At 53.5% G+C, this 21,921-nt stretch overlaps 2 long non-coding RNA genes across 5 annotated transcripts in view; both read left to right on the top strand.

The window, feature by feature from the left end:
* Positions 1-3,221: 3,221 nt before the first annotated feature.
* Positions 3,222-21,921, top strand: part of LOC102140310 (uncharacterized) — a 29,790-nt gene continuing 11,090 nt past the window's right edge. Inside the window, exons 1-2 of one of the 4 annotated variants that reach the window (XR_010576968.1) lie at positions 3,222-3,427; positions 14,952-15,079. This is a non-coding gene — a long non-coding RNA (uncharacterized lncRNA). Of the gene's footprint in view, positions 3,428-4,032; positions 4,153-14,951; positions 15,080-21,921 lie in introns of those variants that run through there. The other 3 variants (XR_010576967.1, XR_279580.4, XR_012416182.1) reach the window with 3 other exon arrangements.
* Positions 18,044-21,185, top strand: LOC141407340 (uncharacterized). Its single transcript, XR_012416184.1, has 2 exons — positions 18,044-19,287; positions 19,822-21,185. It is a non-coding gene; the product is annotated as an uncharacterized lncRNA (long non-coding RNA).

The raw sequence follows: 21,921 nt of genomic DNA, 5'->3' as shown, positions 1-21,921 counted from the left end.
CCCAACATTGTGGAGGCCCCAGCCATTAGCACAGGTTGAACGCACAGATGACTCCTCAGTTCAACCCAGACACGATAATCCTAGGGTTGGCTGACTTTCTTCCATCCTGGAGGCTAGACTTGTCCAGGAGGGAGGTGAGGATTTCAGGAGTGGCCACTGCTGGGGTGGCCCTTCCCCTAGGTGAGGGCTTGGTTTCACAGTCAGCATTCCTGAGTTAGGGTAAATAATTCCCCAGTTCTTACAGAACCTCCTAGTTTCACTGCTAGCTTGGGAGTAGATCAGACTTTCTTCTCACCTTGATGGGACCTGCTGCTAGGTTATGGCTGGATTCTGGCCTGCGTTCTCCCCTCACCTGGCCTGCAGGCCAGGCATCCCGCTCTGGCTTCCCCGTTCCTCCAGGGGTGCTGCCCATCCCGAAGGCCGGATGACTGTCCCTGCTCCCTGCTGCGCTCCTGCCTCCTGGGCCTGCTGCACGCCCCACTGCTCATCTGGGGCACCTTATCTGCCAGTCTCAGCTTTGCTTAGCCCCAGGCACCATGCTTTTTTAATGGAACGGAATCTATTTGCTCCTGAGCTCTTCCAGGATGACGGGATAGATTCCAGAGGGGAGGTGGGAAAGCCAGCGCTTCCCTCCTAAAGCCCCTGGGCAAGGCTGTGACCCAGCCCCCAGGCCCTCCCTGTCCCTCCCCACACTGCTGCCTCCTGTCCGCATCTTCCTGAGCACCCAGCACGCATTCCCTTTCTCCTGTAGAATAATGGGGAGACTTACGGGTTAAAAATAACCCCAAACCCCAAACCCCATCTAACTCCACATACACAGGCTGTGCCAATTCCTCTCCAGGCACTGGGATCTTTCCCATGCCACTGCACAGGCTGCTGGCTCTTCTGGGACCCCCACCCCAGGGAACTCCTCCAGGCCCTCCTCCCCTCCCTGGAAACTCCCAGCCCCTCCCACTTTCCGCCTTGGGAGAGTGACAGCTTCCCTCCTTCCCACAGCGCCTCAGCCTGGAATCTCCACTTGCATGCATCTGGTTTCCTGTCTGGCTCCCTGCCTGGCTCCCCAGTTAGACTTTGAGTTCCAGGCCCAGTGTGGCCAGGCGTCAGCCATGCTGAGCAACCGAGGGGATGTCATGGGCTCCAACCCCCATCCTCACCTGCCCCACCCACCCTGCCTCTCCAGGGGTGCCTTAGAGTGAACCCCAGGTTGTCCCTGCTCCGCACCAGCATGCTGCCCTCCGGTGTCCGGGGCCTTCGGTGTCTGTGCCTCCTGCACTTAGACGCTTGCAGCCACTCCTCCGCCCCCGTGTCTCCTCCGCTTTCTTGGCTACCCCAGCTTGGCCTTGTCGTTCCTGACCTCTTACCTTGGCCATATTTTCAAAATAAAGTGGAAATCTAGTCCTAATTTCATGAGACATGGAGTTTGCTGAGAGGGGGCGCAGGTGCCCGAGTGCCAGTAACTAGGGCTTAGCCGAGTGCCTTCTACATCAGGCCTCCAGATGTGACACAACCAGCTCTGTGTCCAAGGTCCCCAAGGTGAGGGCCAAGCCTGCACACGGCTTTCTGTGGGTGGCGTCCAGGAGAATGTTCTTGTTCCTCTTTCACCTTTCATTGGCAGTGCTATATTCAGTGAGCACAGGACATTGATGAGGCCCCGTTACAGTGGGGCGCTGGGAGGGCCCTTCCCTGCTCCTGCTTGTTGGGGGCCTTACCCCTCCCCCGTCCCATTTCCTCCTGCATGTGCCAGTCTGTGGATCCTTCGCAGCCTGGTGCCACCCCCCAGATGGTAGCTCGTGATGTCGACTTCTCTTCCAGGGCCTGGCTCGGGGAGGAGCTGGTGTTTGCCGGGAGAGTGAGTCAGCTGGTAGCTCTGTTTCCTTGGCCTGTGTGGAGTTTCTGTTTAGGAGGCACATGGGTGCTCCACAGTCTGAGTGAGCCCCTCCAGCTGAGACCCCACCTCACTGCCCACTGCGCCCCACCATCTCTGGTTTCTCTTCTCTGGGTTGGTGTTAGTCAGCCCCACCCACCCTGATGTCAGGCCTCCTCTGTGTGCACGCGTGTGCGTGTGCGTGTGTGCGTGTGCGTGTGCGCGTGAATTTTCCCTGGGAGGTGGCTCCTGGGCGCTGATGAACCTGATTCGTTTCCAGCCAGGGGTCCCCGCGAGCCCAGCTAGCAGAGCTCGGGGCTTTCTGGAGCTCCCTTATGCTGGCAGAGGGCTGGCTGCGTCCTCATCTGATGCTGCTGACTCAAGGCCTGAGTCATTGCCAACCTCCTAGTGGTGGTTCCTGGACCTGGGGGTTCTGGGCAGGTTGGGCATTGCGGGTGCATAGGCCCTGGGGGGTGGGAGCTGTTGGACCACCGCCCTGCCCTGAGCAGCAGGGAGCCCTGCGTGGGCTGCATTCCAAAGCACAGGCCTGGCCTGGCCTACCTGGAGGGACTCCTCAGAGGCCAGGAGTGGCCCTGTGAACAGCGCAGTCCCGTGGTACAGCGGGAGGGTACTGTGGCTGGGCCGGTCTGGGCCCTGGCTCTGCTGCTTGTGCTAAGGGAGGAGGCCATCCCTCGTATCACCTTATGCCCAATTTCTGCCTCCAAAGAAAGAAGAAGTAAAAACTAAAAGGCAGAAGTGAAATCCACAGGCAGACAGCCCGGCGCTGCACCCTGGGCCTGGTAGTTAAAGATCGACCCCTGGCCTAATTGGTTCTGTTGTCTATAGATTACAGACATTGTATAGGAATGCACTGTGAACATCCCGATCTTGTTTTGTTCCGATCTAATTACCGGTGCATGCAGCCCCCAGTCACGTACCCCCTACTTGCTCAATCAATCACAACCCCCTCACAGGCACCCCCTTAGAGTTGTGAGCCCTTAAAAGGGACAGGAATTGCTCACTCGGGGAGCTCGGCTCTTGAGACAGAAGTCTTGCCGATGCCCCCGGCCAAATAAACCCCTTCCTTCTTTAACTCGGTGTCTGAGGAGTTTGGTCTGTGGCTCGTTCTGCTACAGTGCTGTCTGCTGAGATGGGGTGGTGATAACAGTCCCACCTCCTAGGGCTGCTGGATGGGAGGTGTGTGTGAAGCCCACAAGCCAGGCCAAACTACCAACAATAAAAATGACCCAGATGCCAAGGCATGGGTGAGAGGCAGCAGCCTGGTCAATGGCCTGGCCAAAGTCCAGGGTAGGGGCCACAGGGCCGCTTCAACTGTGTGCAGGGAAGGCTCCTCTGCACACACTGAGGTGGGAGGAGTGAGAGTCAGAAGAAGGAGGGTGGGTTTGTTCCACAAGCAAGGAAAGGTGACAGAGGCCTCGAGTGCAGCTTGGGGACCCTGATTCACGGGAGTGGATTGGAGGGTCCCCCGTGGTGAGCGGCAGAGGATGGTACGGCCAGGCGGAGGGAGTGAGCTGGGGCAGAGCCGGTGGGATCTGCCGAATGGTAAGGGGATGCGTAAGCGTGAACCTGAGAGAGTGCATATATTTGGGTAGAGGCTGGGGAATCAGCATTCACTCTTTGCAGAGGGCAGAGGTAATTTACAAATGATTGGGGACCCTCAGGAGCCTGTCTTGACCCTGTGTTGCCTTCCTCTGGGGCCTCAGTCCTCTGTTCAGCCCGAGATCCCCTAGAGAAGAGCCAGGACATCTGGGATCTCCCAGGAGCAGCCTGGTCCCCTGCAGTCCTTTTTGGGGCCTGGAGTTGATACTATGGGAGCCACAGAGCTGTGCTGGCCCTGGAATCCTGGGAGCCCTGTTTGCCTCCATCCCTGTCGGGGCAGCCCAGCTGGAGGTTTTTCCCCATTCATGTGGTTTGGGCCGGGTGCCCTGCCCCAGTGCTGGGCCTGATGGGCACCTAGGGAGGGCAGCTGGGCTGGGCCCACCCTCAGCCACTTCGCCCAGCAGTGCCATCACCCTGCTTACAGATGGACAAGCCCAGGGCCCGGGGCTGGCTTGGGCCCACAGAGTGGCTGCTGGGGCTAGGGCTGGGCCCATGCCTCCCTGACCTGGCTCCACCCAGCTCCTGGCATTTCCTTCCCCTTCTCCCCCAGGATGCCCAGCCCTCCCAGCGGGCCGGCTGGGGAATCTCATTACTCCCAACCTGTAGATGCAGAAACTGAAGCTGCAAGAGGGGAGTGGCTGGAGACTGGGAAGGAACCCAGTGGCAAGGTCGGAGTCTGCCCAGCTGGGTGGGGATGAGGCCTCTGTGCAGAGCTGTTGGGAGTCCTGGGGGAGAGGAGAGGGGCCACTGCTAGCAAACAGAGGGTGAACTGGGGCTGGGACCAACCGGACCTGTGAGCACTGGTGTCCCTGGCTAGGTCACCCTTAGGGCCTCCTGGCAGGAAGCCTCCCACCTGGGCTGGCCCGTCTGGTCCTGGGCACCTGCTCAGGCTCCACAGGAAGGGCTTCCCATGTCAGGGCAGGAGCCTTCAACTGGGGTCTGGGGTCTCTGACCACCCAAGCTCTACCATGTAGAGTGAAGGGACTTGACCCCTTTGAGCCTCAGTTTCTGCAGCTGTACCTAGGGCTGTGGGGAGGGGGATAGAAGGGAGAAGAAGGGGTGGGGGCACTGGCAGGTCTTGTTTTGGGGGTTGGGAAGGGGACTGTCAGGAGACCCCAGTTGCCGAGATGATGTGCGTGTGCACAATTGTGTGCCCACATCCCGAGGCACAGCTCCGGGATTACGGCCAGGCAAGAGTGGGGAGCCGACCCCCGTCGGCCACCCCCAGGGGCTTACAGAGCAGCTGGGGGTGCCAGGACTCTCCTGGGCCAAGCCTACCGCAAAGGGAGCGAGGCAGAGAGAGGGAGCCGAGTGGGGGGAGTGGGAGGAGCCACCAGGGGCTCCCAGCCCGGAGGGTTCGTTTGTCCGAGAGAAGGAGCTGAAAGGATCTCTGGGCCTCCCAGGGGAGGCTCTGATACAGGGAGGAGGAGGGCCGACCGGAGCTCAGAGCAGGACCTGGGGCCATGTTGGTGGGCTGCTGTCAGTGTCCTCAGAGATTCCCTGGTGGGTTGAGGCCTGGCTCTGTGGCATTCCGCATGGGCCAAGCCTCTTGCTTCTGGAAATTTCTCTTATTTTCCTACCTCCTTGTGTTTTCTGATGGGTCCTTTCTTGGGGTCCCACCTAGGCCTTCCCCTCCCCTTCGCTCAGCCCAGTCTCCTGGGCAGGGTGGCCACCCAGAAGCTAAGAAGCCCTGTGGTTGCCTCTGTGTGTCCCTGAGATTTGGAACTGCAGCCCCGCCCACCTGCCTGCACTCCGCCCTCTGCCGTCGCGCGGGAAATTAGCTGCCTATGAGGGGTCCGCTGGGCTGGGGGCCGGGGAAGGTGGCTCGGCAGCCCGCAGCCCTGCGTTGTCCAGATGGATTGCAGGAGGGGTGCTCTGGGGAGCCCCCGGGCTCCACTGTAGGGGAGGGCAGGCTTCGTGCTGCTGTGTGGGGGCTGAGGCGGCAGCTGCGGTGCTGAGTCACGCTCCGGAAAATGAAGGAAGCAGAGTTTCCACCACCATCTGCCTCCTCCTTGGGAGGAGGAGGAAGGGGAGGAGGTGGAAAGAAGTGGAGTAAGGGAGCCGGGCGAAGAGCAGGGCTGCAGGCACAGGGGTGGGGGCATCCGGCAGGCCAGTGCCCTGCCTGTCCCAGACCGAATGGGGTGAGGGCAAATGGTTCTTCCCGAAGCAGCTCTCGCCTCTTCATCAGGGAAGGGGGTGTTCAGTGATCCGCCTAGCAGAACCAGGCCACACCAGGGACTCCCTCCTCCCTGCCCCACCTCGGGGAACCAAGAACCTCCAGGGCTCTCCGGAGCTCAGCAGGCTCAGGTGCTAAGTCCCACTGCCCCCGTGTGTGGCCTGGCTGTCCCCAGTCCCCAGAGGCAGTGGGAACTTGACACAAAGTCCTCAGCCAGCCACAGCCTTCTGTCCCCCATAGCGTTAGGAACCTCCAGCCTGCTGGCTGCAGAGTCCAGGGCAGTGGTGGGGGGAGGGGGCTACTCTGAAGGGGGTATGGTAAGGCCCCGCCAGCTCTCCCTCTGGAAGGTGGCTGCTGCCTGTCAAACCCAGGGGTGTAGCCCCTTCTCTTGCCTCCAAAGGACAGGGGTGGATACCCGGGATGCCCCTATGTCTGGGCAGCCCCCCTTAGCTGCTCTGCCCTCCTGTCCTCCTGGAATGACATGTTTCTCCCGTCACGTGCAGATGTGGCAACCAACACCCAAGGCTGACGGTCCCCCCAGGTCCTCCCCGTGGGTCTCCCCAGTGGCAAAAACGGGAGCTGGGTAGGTCCATAGGTTTCAGCTCTAGTAACAGCAGACCCCAGCCTCAGCCCTCTCACCCCGCAGGCGGCCCTGGGCCAGGGATCCCTCTTTGCTTCCTAGGCATGTGATTTGCCCCTCTGGGCTTTCTGCTCTTCTACTAGAATGGGTGGTCCTGACACACGGAATCCAGCAGGAATCCTGGGCTGGTTCTGGCAGGGCAGTCCCCCGGCTGCTGTGTGTGGCTCTTCATAAGGACACAGGAGTCAGGAACCTTGTGGCTGCAAGGGCCAGAGACACAACCTAGTGAGGGCAAAAGAGGGAGGGAATTGATGGGCTGATGTCACAGGAGGCAGGGAAGGTGGCCAGGCCAGGCCAGCTGTCCCCGCACCCCCCCCACAACACCCGCCTCTGACTCCACTTCACCCTGATTGTGCTGTCCCCTCCCCCGGGCTGGGGCCACAATGGCTGCAGGTCCAGGCTGGCTGCTCCTTGCCCTGGGGCCCTGGGAGGAGGGACAACATTGTTTATGAGACGTCTACCCCTAGGAATAACCCTGGGAACACTGGGGCTCCCAGGCCCACCCTTAAACAGTCTCTGGGAGGAGGACTGGGGAGAGGGAGATGCTACGAATGGAAGACCCTTTCTAAAACACAAGGTTCAAAAAACGGGGTGGTAGCTTCTAAGTGCGGGGTCTGCAGGTGCTTCGGACCTGCCTACCTGAGGCTCTTGCCCACAGGCCCTTGCCCACTGAGGCCCTTGCCCACAGTGGCCTTGCTGGAAGGGCACGGTGCTCATGACCACCTGCCACACTTGTGTCAGACTGGACACAGGGCTGTGGAGGCCTCCGAAGGGCTGCTGGGGAGGTGCTGGCCAGCCTGGCCTGGCCATCAGGATGGTCAGGGTCCAAAGGCAACTCCTTGGTGCTGGGAGTGGAGAGGTCACTTTTGCGTGATGTCTGATTGGTGCTGGGAAGTCAAGGATCCTGGCAGGCAGGCAGGGCTTTGAAGTCTGCAGGCAAGTCACCCCCCACCACCCCAGCAAGGCACCCAGGTCAGGGACATATAACTTGTGTGGCAGCACATGGGGCTTCCTCTTGCTGGACATTCCCATTTTACAGATTCAGAATCTGAGCAGGAGAGTCCCAGAGGAGATAAGAGGTGTCAGAGCCGGGAGTTTTCCCATCAGCAGGCACTTCACTTACTCCCATCCTGGCCCCGTCATGGGGCACGTAAGGCTGCTTAGTGTTAAAACCTCTTACATAGTCCAAATCCCATTCATTCACCTACCCATCCAGGCATCCACCCATCTATCCACCAATCTGTCTACTCTTCCACCCACCCAGCCAACCTGCTACATCCATCCATCCATCCATCCATCCATCCATCCATCCATCCACTCATCCATCTGCTCACCCATCCACCGATCCACCCATCCATCACCTATTCACCCACCAACCCACCCACCCCCATTATCCATCTGTCCATCCATCCATCTATTCATCCATTCACCCACCACTATCCGTCCATCTAACCACCTACCCACACATCCACCCATCCAATCCATCCATCTATTCATCCATCCACCCATCCAGCCACCGTCAATTCATCCACCCATTCACCCACCATCCATCTATCCCCCATCCACCCACCCCACATCTATTCAACATTAATTGAAAGCCTGCTATGTGCTGGGCACAGGATTGGCAGTGCTGGTACCAGGTAAGCAAGGGCACAGCATCACCCAAGTGGGTTGTAGCTTTAGTAAATAAAGATACAGGGCATGGAGGTAAATTTGAATTTCAGATAAACAATGAATACAGATTTAGGATAAGTATGTCTGATAAGGTTTGGATTTGTGTCCTTACTCAAATTTCATGTCAAATTGTAATCTGCAGCCTTGGAGGAGCGGCCTGGTGGGAGGTGACTGGATGATGGATGCGATTTCCCCTTTGCTGTTCTCCTGATAGTGAGTTCTCAGGAGATCTGGTTGTTTAAAAGTGGGTAGCACCTCCCCTTTGCTCTCTTCCGCCTGCTCCAACATGACTGTAAGTTTCCTGAGTCCTCCCCAGCTGTGCTTCTTGTATAGCCTGCAGAACCACGAGTCAATTAAACCTCTCTTCTTTATAAATTACTCAGTCTTGGCCGGGTGAGGTGGCTCAAGCCTGTAATCCCAGCACTTTGGGAGGCTGAGATGGGCAGATCACGAGGTCAAGAGATGGAGACCATCCTGGCTAACACGGTGAAACTCCGTCTCTACTAAAAAAAATACAAAAAACTAGCTGGGTGTGGTGGCGGGCGCCTGTAGTCCCAGCTACTCAGGAGGCTGAGGCAGGAGAATGGCGTAAATCCGGGAGGCGGAGCTTGCAGTGAGCTGAGATCCAGCCACTGCACTCCAGCCTGGGCAACGGAGTGAGACTCGGTCTCAAAAAAAAAAAAAAATAAATAAATAAAAAATAAAAAATAAATAAATTACCCAGTCTCAGGTAGTTGTTTTTTTTTTTTTTTTTTTGAGATGGAGTTTAGCTCTTGTTGATCAGGCTGGAATGCAATGGTACAATCTTCTCTCACTGCAACCTCCGCCTCTCGGGTTTAAGCGATTCTTCTGTCTCAGCCTCTCCAGTAGCTGGGATTACAGGTATCTGCCACCATGCCTGGCTAATTTTTGTATTTTTAGTAGAGATGGGGTTTCATTATATTGGTCAGGCTGGTCTCGAAATCCTGACCTCAGGTGGTCTGCCCACCTTGGCCTCCCAAAGTGCTGGGATTACAGGTGCGAGCCACTGCACCCGGCCTCAGGTAGTTCTTTATAGCAATGTGAGAACGGGCTAATATAATGTCCTATGCAATATTTGGCACCAGCATGTCCCAAATATTGTATGAGACACTCTTGTACTGAAATTTATTTGTTGTTTATCTGAAATTCAGATTGACCTGGGAGTTCTGTATTTTATCTGACAACCCCACCCCAAGGTGCTTGCTGTCAGGGGGTGAAATGATGCAGGTGGGAGATGCCTGGACGCATGCAGAGGGCTATAGGACAGGGCAGCTCTTCCTGCCTGCAGGAGTTGAGCAAACCTCTCTGGAGAGAGCTCCACCTGTGTGCTGGGCACCTTTTGTCTTCTCAAGAGCCTCCACACCTTGGCTGTGCCTTCAATGTATTCCATCCATCAGAGTCTTCCAATAGCACTGGATGAACTCAAGCCTCTGCTGATACTGTCCGTATTAGTCTGTCTTCATACTGCTATAAAGAACTGCCTGAGACTGGGTAATTTATAAAGGAAAGAGGCTTCATTGTCTCACAGTTCCGCATGGCTGGGGAGGCCTCAGGAAACTTACAATCATCGGGGAAGGTGAAGGGGAAGCAAGTACCTTCTTTACAAGGTGGCGAGAGAGAGAGAGTGTAGGGGAAACTGCTACTTTTAAACCATCAGATCTCATGAGAATTCACTATCAGGAGAACAGCCTGGGGGAAACCACTCCCTGATCCAGTCACCTTCCACCAGGTCCCTCCCTACACACATGGGGATTACCATTCGAGAGGGGATTTGGGTGGGGACACAGAGCCAAACCATGTCACTGTCTGCAGCACCAGGTCCAAGGCACCCATTCCTCATATTGGAGTCTCTGCGGACAGCAGGGCTTTCCAACCCATCACCTTCCTGCAGACAGCCCCCGTAGGGAGTCCTCCGCTGGCACAGCAGGCCAGGGTCTCCCCTGCTCCCCAGCCTGGCAACACCCTCAGGACAGGACGCTGACTCAGACCCTCTGAGTCTGCAGGGCGGGTGCAGCGGTCCCCCACTTCTGGCCCACTCCTCAGTTCCTCCAAGGCTTCAGCCCTCTGGCTCCTGCTTACCCTCCCATCATGCCTGTGGCAGCCCAGGGCAGTAGGCTCCTCATGAGGCTCCATCTGGGCATTTGCTCTCGCCTCTTTCTGCCAGACTATCACCTCCTGAAGGGAGGGCTGAGTCTCTTTGTTGTTTTCTCCCCTATTTATGTTTGGCAATAATAATAGCAGCTACTGTGTATTAAGGGCCTCGTGTGCTGTATAGCCACTTAGAAAAATAATCTAATTTAATCTTTCTAAAAAAAACCTATGCATTTGGTAATATTAGCATCTGCATTTTACAGTTGCCAAAACCAAGGCTCAGCAAGGGTGAGAAACTTGCTCCAGGTCACCCAGCTAGTGATGGAGCACAACAAAACAGCTTTATTAATTTGAAAAATGCTTGTTATTAAAACGCGAATGAATGCAAACATGTACAAAAAAGAGTCTCTAAAAGTCACTTTAAATCCAACCACTAAGAAATAACCCTCATTAAATTGCTAAACCTTGTTCCAGATGTCTTGCTTGGTACTTACGTAGAGAGACAGAGAAGAGGGCTGAAGAAGGGAAGAGTAGCTGAGAAGCGGAGTGCGATAAGATGATAGGCTTTATTTCAAAATAAAATATCAAATTGTATTTCATTTGGATTTAAATGGAAAGAGTTGCTGCATTTCAGATAAATATTTTACCACAACAAAAGATACTGGTTCCTTAATGATCTCCTTAGATTTAAAAAAATGACTATGGAAAACATTAAGTGGCTGGGTCATTATGTTTATGTAACCACATATTTTACAATTATCAAGGTCTACTGATTCTGTAGGGGAATGAGAAGCACCACTCAGGCTTCCTCCCACGTTCCCTCCTTCCTCTGCTTCCCAAATGTGCTGGTTAAATAAATGATTGTGTTTAGCTGACTTTTCACTGACATATAGTGGAGATATGGAAAGATACAGCCAGCCCAGCCTGGGCTGTCTTCACAAACTGAACACACTTCTCTAACTGACATCCAGACAGAATTAGACCATCCCCTCTACCCCCAGATCTCCCCATCAGCACCCCCAGGATAAGTGTATCTTTTTTTTTTTTTTCAGACGGAGTTTCACTCTTGTTGCCCAGGCTGGAGTGCAATGGCACAATCTTGGCTCACTGCAACCTCCGCCTCCCAGGCTCAAGTGATTCTCCTGCCTCAGCCTCTTGAGTAGCTGGGATTACAGGCATGTGCCACCATGCCCGGTTAATTTTTGTATTTTGTGTTTATTAATTAATTAATTTATTTATTTATTTATTGAGATCAGAGTCTTGCTCTGTCACCCAGGCTGGAGTGCAGTGGCATGAAACCTCCACCTTCTGGGTTCCCGCCATTCTCCTGCCTCAGCCTCCTGAGTAGCTGGGACTACAGAAGCCCGCCAACACACCCAGCTAATTTTTTGTGTTTTTAGTAGAGATGGAGTTTCACTGTGTTAGCCAGGATGGTCTCGATCTCCTGACCTTGTGATCCACCCGCCTCGGCCTCCCAAAGTGCTGGGATTACAGGTGTGAGCCACCGCACCAGGCCTAATTTTTGTATTTTTAGTAGAGACGGGGTTTCACTATGTTGGCCAGACTGCTCTGCAACTCCTGACCTCAGGTGATCCACCCGCTTCGGCCTCCTAAAGTGCTGGGATTACAGGTGTGAGCCACTGTGCCCGGCCAGATAACTACATCTTATTTGCCTCCTTCCTAAAAGGGGATTCCACAGTGTCTGTTTTCCTCCACTCAGCATACAGTCTGCAAGGTCGCCCTTGTTGCACGAGATTATACCTCAGTCATTGTCACCGCTGAGCGCCATTCCATGGGGTGAGCAGCCCCCGCTCATCTATCCCTTCTACAACGAATGGGCGTTTGAGTGGCTTCTGGCTCTTGGCTTTTATGTGGCCATGAACGTGCTCACACAGTACATGTCTTTGGTGAACAGGTGCAAGCATTTCTGTAGGGTGAAACTTGGCAGTGGGTCCACCTGTGTTCATCTTTAATAGTTACTATCCAGCACTTCTCTGTAGTGGTTCTATCGGCTTTCACGTGACGAGCAATGTGTGAGGGTTCTGGTTACTCCACAGCCTTGCTGATAACTGGAAGTGTTCACCTTGTTCGTATTGGCCAGTCTGTGGGTTGTGATATTACTTCGTGATTTAATTTGCATTTTCATGAGAGCCAAGGAAATTGGGGTATCTTCTTACATGCTTACTGACCGCTGGACTATCCTCTTTGGTGAAGTGTCTTCAAATCCTTTTGCTCACTTCCTGGGGAGTCGTCTATCCTTTTCTTATTGATTTGTAGGAGTTCTTTACATATGTTCTGGACATAAGTCTTTTGTACTTGGCTGTACACTTGTATTGCAGATATCCCCCACCTCCTTTGTTGTGGTTGTTATATGTGTGGTTTTACTTGTATTAAATTAAATTAAATTAAATTAAATTATTTAATTAATTTATTTTTTGAGACAGGGTCTCACTCTTTTGTCCAGGCTGCAGTGTAATGGCACAATCTCAGCTCACTGCAACCTCTGCCTCCTGGGTTCAAGTGATTCTTCTGCCTCAGCCTCCCCAGTAGCTGAGACCTAAGATTATAGGCGTGCGCCACCATGCCCAACTAATTTTTTGTATTTTTAGTAGAGATGGGGTTTCGCCACGTTGCCCAGGCTGGTCTCGAACTCCTGAGCTCAGGCGATCTGCCCACTTTGTCCTCCCAAAGTGCTAGGATTACAGGCATGAGCCGCCGCGTCCGGCCTACTTGTATTTTAAACTCTATAACGTACTACAAGTATTGTTCTGAGCAGTCTATATTCAATTAAATTTACCCACGTATTTTACTTTTTCTGGTATTCTTCATTTTTTTCTACACGTTCATGTTTACATCTGCGATCATCTTCCTCTTGCCTTGATATATTTCCTTTAATATTCCGTTTACTGCAGATCTGTCAAAGATGAATTCTCCTGGCTTTTGTTTGTCTGAAAAGTCTTTATTTCACTTTCATCTCAGAAGGATATTTTTTCTGGGTGTAGAATTTTAGGTTGGCCATGTGTTTTCTTTCAGCACTTTAAGGATATATTCCCTTGTCTCCTGGCTCCCATCCGTTCTCGTTCTTGATTCTCGGTCACATTTGCCTGCTTCTTGATGTGTCTGTTGATTTAGGGTTGACCCTGTGCATTGTGAACACGACATAGTAGGGACGTGAGATTCTGTTATCTTCCTCTCCAGATTATTAACTGTTTTGGTTTCGTTTCATCAAGCAGTTAACCTGACTGAACTCAAACGGTAAACACTGCCTCCTCTGTGTGGCTGGCAGGTAAATCTCTCTTCGGTTATGTGAGTTGCTTGGGATCTGTCCTGTGTGCACATAGCTCAAGTTCTGCCAGAGATCTGAGCTGTTTTTGATGCAGTCTTTGGGGAATCCCTGTCTATGGCTCTCTCCTTTCTGGGATTTCCTCCTCACATTCCAGCTGCCATGGTCACCCCAAACTCTGTCCTCTGGTTCTTCGGATCATTCCGTTTTCCTGATTGTCAACACCCTACAGCCTCTGTCTGGTTTTGGTCACTCAGAATGCAGTGCGTTTATATATATACACACATATATGTATATTTTATATATATGTATATATACACATACATATATATAGAGAGATGGAGTCTTGTTCTTGTCACCCAAGCTGGAGTGTAGTGGCACGATCTCGGCTCACTACAACCTCTGCCTCCCGGTTCAAGCGATTCTCCCGCCTCAGCCTCCCGAGTAGCTGAGATTACAGGTGCCCACCACCACGTCCGGCTAATTTTTGTATTTTTAATAGAGATGGGGTTTCACCATGTTGGCCAGGCTGGTCTCGAACTCCTGACCTCAGGTGATCCAACTGCCTTGGCTTCCCAAAGTGCTGGGATTACAGGCATGAGCCACTGCGCCCAGACTAGTGAGTTTATATTATGGCGTTTATGTTTTGTCTGGCAATTACAGTTGTTATTTGCACAGGAGTTGTTCTAATTGGAGTCACCTGGCCTGTATTGGGAGAAAATCCTCAGGCAGTTAGGATGGACAGAGGGGCAGGTCCCTCAACCCAGCGGGGGATGGACCCAGGTGGACTGGTGTGTAGTTTGATGGGGTTCAGGCTTCCTCTGGTTTGCCCCGGTTTAGGGGATTGGTCTCTTCAGATTTCAGCTTGGGAGCCTGGCAGGTCTTGATCTCCCCGCTTTGAAAGGCTGTGGGAAGTGCAGGCCTGCCTCGCAGAGCTGCTCAGCTTGCTCCTGAGCCGCCTCCTGCAGCAGCATTGAGATCCTACAAGTGTCTTGGAGTGGTGCTGAGGGCCCCGCCGCGTGGTTGAGGCCCTGGACACTCCAATTTTGCCACTTTCCTCCCTGTGACCGTGAGAATCTTTGCTGGTTTCTTTTACCCCAGCTGCAGCTCTCTGCCTGGGCCAAGCTCAATCCTTAGCCCAGTGCCCGAGATCAGTAAATGTCCCCAGGTAAAAAGATGGCTGTGGGTCACCGGCTTATCTGACGATTCTCCATACTTTGGAATTTTAGTCTGCTAAGTCCTCGCAGCCTCCGCAGCTCCCTGATGCCTTCGAAGTGAGGTTTTCACCGTGTGTCCGGCCTCCTCAGCTGTTGTCAGCAGTTGTGGTGGCCTTGCCTGTGGCACCCGTCTTTCCTATTTGAAAGCAGAAGTCCAGGTATTATTATTATTATTATTATTATTACTATTTTTGAGACAAAGTCTTGCTCTGTTGCCAGGCTGGAGTGCAGTGGCGTGATCCTGGCTCACTACAACCTCCACCTCCCAGGTTCAAGCAATTCTCCTGCCTCAGCCTCCCAGGTAGCTGGGACTACAGGCATGTGCCACCAAGCCCAGCTAATTTTTTTTTTTTTTTGTATTTCAGTAGAGACGAGGTTTCTCCGTGTTGGCCAGGCTGGTCTCGAACTCCTGACCTCAAGCAATCCACCCACCTCGGCCTCCCAAAGTGCTGGAATTACAGATGTGAGCTACAGCGCCTGGCCAGAAGTCCAGGTATTAGTTTTTTTTTCTTTTTTTTTTTTGAGATGGAGTCTTGCTCTGTCGCCCAGGCTGGAGTGCAGTGGTGCGATCTCGGCTCACTGCAACCTCCACCTCCCGGGTTCACGCCATTCTCCTTCCTCAGCCTCCTGAGTAGCTGGGATTACAGGCACCTGCCACCATGCCCGGTTAATTTTTGTATTTTCAGTAGAGACAGGTTTCACGATTTTGGCCAGGCTGGTCTTGAACTCCTGACCTCAAATGATCCACCCACCTTGGCCTCCCAAAGTGATGGGATTACAGGCATAAACCACCACCAGTGGCCTGAGATACAGTCTACCCAGAGTAAAATGCATAGACCTAAAGTATATGAGTTTTGACAAATAAAGAGGTCAGTGGAACCCACACCCAGCACAAGCCTGGGGACACTGCCCCACCTCAGAGGGTCCTGGCCTTCTCTAGTCTACAGTGTATTGTGGGTAACGCAAGTTAATCAGAGAAACGTGCTTTCTCAGCTGGCAGAGAGAAGTTGTGTATAGGCCTGGGCTCTCCGATTAGATCGTTCTCACCAGGGTACTCTGCAGCCAGGGGGTGCTGGGGAAGATGCCACATAGGTGCCCTCTGCCCGGGCCTGGGGGAGGAGGGAGGCCCTGCTGCAGGGGAGCTGGGAGCCACTGTGGCCACCATGGAGGCTGCCACTCTCCCGGCTCCAGAGCCATCTCGTCGGGCGTGCTGATTGTGGGGACAAAAGGCCTTTGTACCCGGGACAACCTCAGCCCTGCTGTAGGGGTGGGAGGAGAGAACGGCCACATTCCGGGGTGGAGGGTGCGTCACCCGACACAAAGCCTTTCTTTCTGAGCTGCTAGTGCACGTTGGCCTGGCTGGGGACCCTACTGGGGCCTCTGTGGCCGCTGAGGGCAATTCCAACCAGCTTCATGGGCAGTGGCCGATGGGCCTGGGGACAACTCCTGCTCTGGGGCTAGAGAGAGGTGCTCAGTCTCAGGAAGAGGGGTAGGGGCGGTGCGTGGGACTCAGCCACCCTCTGCGGCTGAGGCCTGCCACCAGCCCAGTGCCAGCCCTCGGGGACGGTGCCACACCAGGGCCTGTGGAGTGGTGGTGGAGCTCTCTGGTGGTGGAGCGTTGTCCACATCCTTCTCCTCTTCCTTCCCTGGTCTACACCTGCCTTTCCCTGGTCTACACCTGCCCAAGGTGTGGAAAAGCCCAGGCCCTCTCTACAGCCTGCAGACAGCGCCAGGCCGGGGGAGGGTGCAGTTTGAGGACAGGAGGGTCAGCCTCGGGATGTTTCCACTTGGAACTGGGACCTGTGGGCCACCAGAGAACCTAAAAGCAAACATGTCTGGCCAGCGATGGGATTAACTCAGAGTGCAGAATCAAAACACTTCCTGTTAGTGTGAGCTCACTCAGTGATTTAGGCGAATGAACACGGTCTTCCCGAGCTGGGAGAGTTTGTCCCTCCCCACCCTGGGGTCCCTCCTGGATCTTCCTGCCTTGATAGCTCCGCAAAAAATGATAACAGCCCAGGAAGGTTGTGAAGGGTGTGTGTGTGTGTGTCTGTGTGTGTTTGTGTGTCTGTGTGTTTTTGTGTGTGTCTGTGTGTCTGTGTGTGTGTGTGTCTGTGTGTTTGTGTGTTTGCATCTGTGTTTGTGTGTCCATGCGTTTGTGTTTGTGTGTGTCTATGTGTGTCTGTGTGTGTTTGTGTGTCTGTGTGTGTGTTTATGTGTGTTTGCATCTGTGTGTGTGTGTGTGTGTGTGTGTCTGTGTGTTTGTGTGTGTTTGCATCTGTGTGTATGTGTGTGTCTGTATGTGTGTCTGTGTGTGTGTTTGTGTGTGTTTGCATCTGTGTATGTGTGTGTTTGTGTGTGTGTTTGCATCTGTGTGTATGTGTGTCTGTGTCTGTGTGTGTGTCTGTGTTTGTGTTTGTGTACATCTGTGTATATTTGTGTCTGTGTGTGTTTGTGTTTGTGTCAGTGTGTGTGTGTGTATATGTGTATTGGGAGGGCAGTGGTCCCAGCTCCTCGGGGACATCAGGCTCTGTAGCAGGGCCCACCATCTCAGTGGGAGGGTGCAATGGCCTCACCCACACTGTCCAGGCAGGTCTCTTGGGACCCCTTTTAGCCAGCACAGGTGGCTTCTCCCTAGGCTAAGACATTATCCGTCATGGTGGTGTTTCAGATGGCAGCACGGGGAGTGGAGATTTTGGGGCCACAGTCTTTCCCGGCCCAAGGTGCCCCAGGGCCTGCCCTGGGATGCGGGTTCCTGCCAGAAGTGCCTTTTGCTGCCTGGAATCAATCACGCGGAATGTGGGCTCTTCCCCGGTCAACCTGGGGAGCCCCAGTCGGGAGGTGAAGATGGGTTTAGGGGATCATAAAAAGGAAAAACCAAACCAGATCCCAATAGAAATCCCCTGGGGAGTTGGGGTCATCTTGAACCAAGGGGAGGGAGGAGGGGGCTGCAGCTGGGGTGGGGAGTAGTGAGAGGGAAAGAGGGTGAAGCCTGCTCACAGGAGTTGCCCGTGGCCCAGGCTTTGGGTGGTGGGCACACAGATGCCTGCAGGTGGAGGCCCAGGCTTTGGGTGGTGGGCACACAGATGCCTGCAGGTGGAGGCCCAGGCTTTGGGTGATGGGCACACAGGTGCCAGCAGGTGGAGGCCCAGGCTTTGGGTGGTGGGCACACAGATGCCTGCAGGTGGAGGCCCAGGCTTTGGGTGATGGGCACACAGATGCCTGCAGGTGGAGGCCCAGGCTTTGGGTGATGGGCACACAGGTGCCAGCAGGTGGAGGCCCAGGCTTTGGGTGGTAGGCACACAGGTGCCAGTAGGTGGAGGCCCAGGCTTTGGGTGATGGGCACACAGATGCCTGCAGGTGGAGGCCCAGGCTTTGGGTGATGGGCACACAGATGCCTGCAGGTGGAGGCCCAGGCTTTGGGTGATGGGCACACAGGTGCCAGCAGGTGGAGGCCCAGGCTTTGGGTGGTAGGCACACAGGTGCCAGTAGGTGGAGGCCCAGGTTTTGGGTGGTAGGCACACAGGTGCCAGTAGGTGGAGGCCCAGGTTTTGGGTGGTGGGCACATAGATGCCTGCAGGTGGAAGCCGAGCAGGGAGGAGGTTCTCATCAGCTCACCCGCCCTCCTCCAAGCCCCAGGCTGGCCTGGACTATGTAGGGAGCCTTTGGGGTCAAAAGCACACCCACCCCCGATTACCTTCTCCAAGGGCATGGACACCTGTAGGAAGGGAGGGAGATCAAATACCTTGGTTCAGATTACAGTTTTTTGTTTTGTTTTTGTTTTTTTGTTTTTTCTAAAAATCAGAAAATGGTGAAGATGTAATCACCACACTCAGGTGTAAACTCTGTAGCTGGGTTTCTAAACTAGAACCACTGGTCACGGGATTCAGGTGTCCCTGAACTTAGATGGAAAAACGTTGCATCTTTATTTTCACCAACCTTTAGCCGAAAGTGAGTGTTCCTCAATAGAGAATGTGGCCAAAGGACCTGGCAGTCTCCACAGAACCTGGGACTCCACTGTCAGCAAAGTCCTGTGTATTTTCCCATCGTGTTTCAGTTGCTTTGGCGTCTTGAAGCCTCATTTTTGTTCCTTCTTCAATGCTGTTGGTCATGAGAGCTGCAGCTAGATCTGAATCAGTAGGGTTTTTTATCTGTTGCCCAGGCTGGAGTGCAGTGGCACAATCTCGGCTCACTGCAACCTCCACCTCCCTGGTTCAAGCGATTCTCCTGCCTCAACCTCCCGAGTAGCTGGGATTATAGGCGAGTGCCACCACACCCAGCTGATTTCTGTAGTTTTAGTAGAGATGGGGGTCTTACCATGTTGGCCAGCCTGGTCTTGAACCCCTGACCTCAGGTGATCCACCCACCTCGGCCTCCCAAAGTACTGGAATTACAGTCGTGAGCCACCGTGCCCGGCCTGAATCAGTAGATTAACAAGAAATCCAATAACAATTACTTTATTATTTTGGTGGCCGCATTTCAATATAGTTGGTGTATTAGTTGGTTCTCACGCTACTATAAAGATACTACCAGAGACTGGCTAATTTATAAACAAAGGACGTTTTATTTATTTATTGAGACATAGTCTTGTTTTGTCACTCAGGCTGGAGTGCAGTGGTGCAATCTCGTCTCACTGCAACCTCCACCTCCTGGTTTCAAGTGATTCTCCTGCCTCAGCCTCCCAAGTAACTGGGATCACAGGTGCGTGCCACCATGCCTGGCTAATTTTTGTATTTTTAGTAGAGACAGGGTTTCACCATGTTGGCCAGGCTGGTCTTGAACTCCTGACCTCAAGTGATCCACCCACTTCAGTCTCCCAAAGTGCTGGTATTACAGGTGTGAGCCAACTCGCCCAGCCCACAAAGAAGCTTTAATTGACTCACAGTTATGCATGGCTGGGGAGGCCTCGGGAAACTTACAATCATGGTGGAAGGGAAGTAGGCACCTTCTTCACAAGGTGGCAGGAGAAAGAAGTGCAAGCAGGGGAAATGCCAGCTGAAGCCTGGGTCCAGGTGATTCCTGAGGCCAAGAGGTCCCATGCCTGCCGCCTACTCGCTGGGACTCAGGGAAGTTGGTGGTGCAGTGTGGTCTGAGTCTGAAGGCCTGAGAGCTGGAGGGCTGATGGCATTAGTCTCAGTGTCAGGGCCAGAGAAGGTGAGATGAGTGTCCCAGCTCAAGCAGCATGGCAGGAAGAGTGGGGCAAATTCACCTTTCTCTGCTTTCTGCACTATTCAGGTCCTCAGCAGATTGGGTGACGCCACTGTAAAGCAGGTGGGCCTGCTTTACAGCGCCCACTGATTCAAATACTAATCTCATCCGGAACACCCTCGGACATCCCCAGAAGTAACCAACCAGCACCCCACGGCCAGGGGAGCTGACACATAAAGTCAACCATCACACTGCCTACATGGAGAGGGAGCCCACAGGAGCTGGTGCTGCTGTCTCGACTCTGACCCTCGGCAGTGGGTCGTTCTAGCCCCTGCCCCTATTTGTCTGTAGCTCCCACCCAACAGTAAGGAACCTGCCCCACCACCCACCATCCACTGACCTAATCACTAAGCTCCAGTGTGCAGGGGCGGCGGTGTAGGAATTGCTCACCTGTACCCCTCGGCAGAAGCATTTGTCTACCAGGGTACAGGGCTCATGTGCGGGTCCATTTGCTTTTGGTTTCACAGACTTCATCATTTGTGAGGGTACCCAGGTCAGCCCCTTCCCCCAGCGCCTCCAGTGAGGCTGCTCCCTACATCTGTAATACAGCCAGAGGCTCTCGCCACACATGGCCTGCCTTCCGTCCTAGACATCCAGCCTCTTGACTGAACTTTAAAATTTGCATACATTAAGGCTCACTCTTGCTGTAAAGTTCTGTGGGTTTTGACAGATGCGTAGTGTCATGTCTCTGCCATTACAGTGTCTTTCACATTAGTTTCACAGCCCTAAAACCCCCCTGTGTTCCACCCATCCAACCACTTCCTCTTTCCCAAACTCCTGGCAACAACTATTTCCATAAATGTATTTTTGTGGTGGGTTTTTGGTGAACAATTTTATCAAATTAGAAATATTTCATTTGTTTCAATTTCTAATTTGCTCAGAAATTTTTAAAAAGTCACCAGTGGCATCACTTGAGACATTGGGACCCTTTTTGCCCTGTCATCTATTCAGATGGTATTTGCATGGATTGAATTCTGATATTAAACCTTCCTTGAATTCCTGGGAGAAACCCTTAGACCTATCAGGGTCCCAGTAGGAGACAGACCCACATTTAGAGCAGGTTACTTGTGGCAGTGTTTAACAAAGGGGCTCTTTATAAAGGTGGGACAGAGTATTGGAAACCTCAAGGGGCAGTACATGTCCCAGGACTGGCCAAAGGCATGCCTGGTGGAGAGAAGTTTCTGGAATGTGAAGGAGAGTGCTGTGGGGACGGAGATGCCTGGAGAGGAGCCATGACATTCCCAAGGTCACCTTACACAGTCATCTGCTATCATTTGCAGATCACATGTCAGCTTACTTAGCAAACCCAACAGAATGGACAGGAAAACTTAATGTTATAAATAACACATAGTTCTCCCCAGATGGACATAATAAATTCAATGTGATTCTAATCAGAGTCTCATTTGGGCTTCATTTTTTTTTTTTTTTTTAAGAAATCAATAAATGTACTCTACATTTTACATGGAAGAATACCAATCAAAAGCAGCTAAGATGGTTTGAGAAAGAGGAAAACGGACACGCTCGCTGCTTGCTCCTACAAAGCTGGGTAACTGAAAGCGGCAGTGGAAGAGGCTGGGACGGTGGAGGGAGACCCAGGCTGCACGGGGTGGGAGACGGCTCCGCCAGACGTTTCCTCCCAGCGCCCCCGGGGAGCTGAGGTTTTTGTAATTAATACTTAGTGTTAATACTTGTGCTTGGTGGAGAGGAAGTGAGAGCAGAGGGCGCTGGGCCATTGCTTCTCACTTTCTGGGACTCCAGCATCCCCAGGCAGGAGTGTCTCTGTCCTGGCAGGCAGGTCTTGGGCCTCAGGTCTGAACATCTGAATGTCTGTGCACCCCTGCCAGGGCCTCTCTTGGTCCTGCAGGCTCCTGGTGCTGACTGGGGCACAGGGAGCCCTGAAGATGTCTGGGGGTCTGTGGGTGCTGCAGGCACTGCTGGCTGGTTATAGTCACAACAGTCCCCCGTTGTGGGCACTTTTCCTTCCACTTCACAGTGGAGGAAACGGGTTCTGAGAGGCAGCAGCTTTCCCAAGTGCAACTGGGGCCAGGACTTGAACCCAGATCCCTGAGAACCTGAACCCAGGCATCTGCTCTTGCTCTCCAAGCTTCCAGACAGAGGAGAGGGGGT

Source organism: Macaca fascicularis, chromosome 7 (genome assembly GCF_037993035.2).
Source record: "Macaca fascicularis isolate 582-1 chromosome 7, T2T-MFA8v1.1".
NCBI lineage: Eukaryota > Metazoa > Chordata > Mammalia > Primates > Cercopithecidae > Macaca > Macaca fascicularis.
The sequence above is the reverse complement of the archived record's forward strand: the minus strand, read 5'-3'. Positions and strand labels throughout refer to the sequence as shown.